Genomic DNA, 1297 nt, shown 5'->3' with positions numbered 1-1297 from the left:
AAATAATTACTTTAATATTCTTGACTTCTAATTTCAACATCTGATTTACCTGTTGGTTTGCCTCTATTGGCGGTATTTTCTTTAGATTATGAGTCAATTATCCTGTTTCTTTACATGTCTCATAAGTTTTCATATATTCTAGATGTTGTTTATAAAATAATGAAGAGACTAAAATAGATATTATTTTCCCCCAGAGAGGCCATGCCTTTTCTTCCATTAGGCAGCTAGTGTGCAGGACTGTAGTGGATTGAATGGTGGCCCCCCCAAAACAGTGGGGTGATACAGCCCCAAGCCAAGGAACACTTGGAGCCCCAGGAACCTGGAAGAGACAAGGATGATTGTCTCCTAAAGCTCAGAGGGTGTGCAGCCTTGCCAGTGCTTTCATTCCAGACTCTGGCCTCCTGAACTGTGAGAGAATAAATTTCTGTTGTTTTAAGCCACCAAGTTTGTGGTAATCTGTTATGACAGCCCTAGGAAACTAATACAGGGACTGATCCTTTTCATCTGGTTAGGAATTAATCTGGGTCTGGGGCAGGCTGCAGGTTTAGTTTTAGTTCATCCCTGGTTTCAAATATACTGAGAAGAAGGACTTTTATGTATTCATTACAGGCCCCATCTCTAGTAATCTCGGACCAGGAGATCTCTCTGCTTTCCAGAGCCTCCCCAAAGCCTCCTGTGCCACCAAGCACTCAGCAACACCCAGGCGGGAAAGAACCGGCTCCAGGACTGGGGTCCCTCCAGATTCCAATCCATCTAGCCAGCCCATAACGGAGTCTAACAGCTGCACTGGCTGTTTTTTCCTCCAGCAGAATCCTGTCACCTACATCAGGATTGATCCTCTGCTTCTCCTGAAGCTTCTGATGATCTCTGCTCACTTAGGAAGGGGCCCCACCCATTCTGACATTTAGATCATTTAGACTTCTTTGCGTCCACAATTAATGTAAAGACTGGTTTTATACTTTTGTAGGAATTAATTTCTAGTTGTAGTACCTCTAATTGACCTGTTCTATGTTCAACATCCTAACCAGAAGCAGAACTCCCTAACGTACCTATTACAGTTTTAAGTTATCAATTAATAAACTTTTGATATTATATATTATATAAATATTATATGGTAGATATAAATGTATATATAATTTATTAAAATACATTTGTGTATAAGTATACATGTAATTTAAAATATAATTAGTTTTTTTAATACCTTTGTGTAGGATCTGTGTAGAGGTTAGTGGATGGGTCTATGATCTCTATGTAGGCCAACAGTTGCTGATTTCATATTCTAGGCTGCAGGCTTTCA

General features: G+C 39.9%; 1 protein-coding gene across 1 annotated transcript in view; it reads left to right on the top strand.

The window, feature by feature from the left end:
* The window catches only part of L3MBTL4 (L3MBTL histone methyl-lysine binding protein 4), a 484034-nt gene that overhangs the window by 228703 nt on the left and 254034 nt on the right, over positions 1–1297 (top strand).

This window comes from Hipposideros armiger, unplaced genomic scaffold (assembly GCF_001890085.2).
Source record: "Hipposideros armiger isolate ML-2016 unplaced genomic scaffold, ASM189008v1 scaffold_428, whole genome shotgun sequence".
In the NCBI taxonomy this organism is placed as follows: domain Eukaryota; kingdom Metazoa; phylum Chordata; class Mammalia; order Chiroptera; family Hipposideridae; genus Hipposideros; species Hipposideros armiger.
This window is presented reverse-complemented; position numbering and strand designations above follow the sequence as displayed.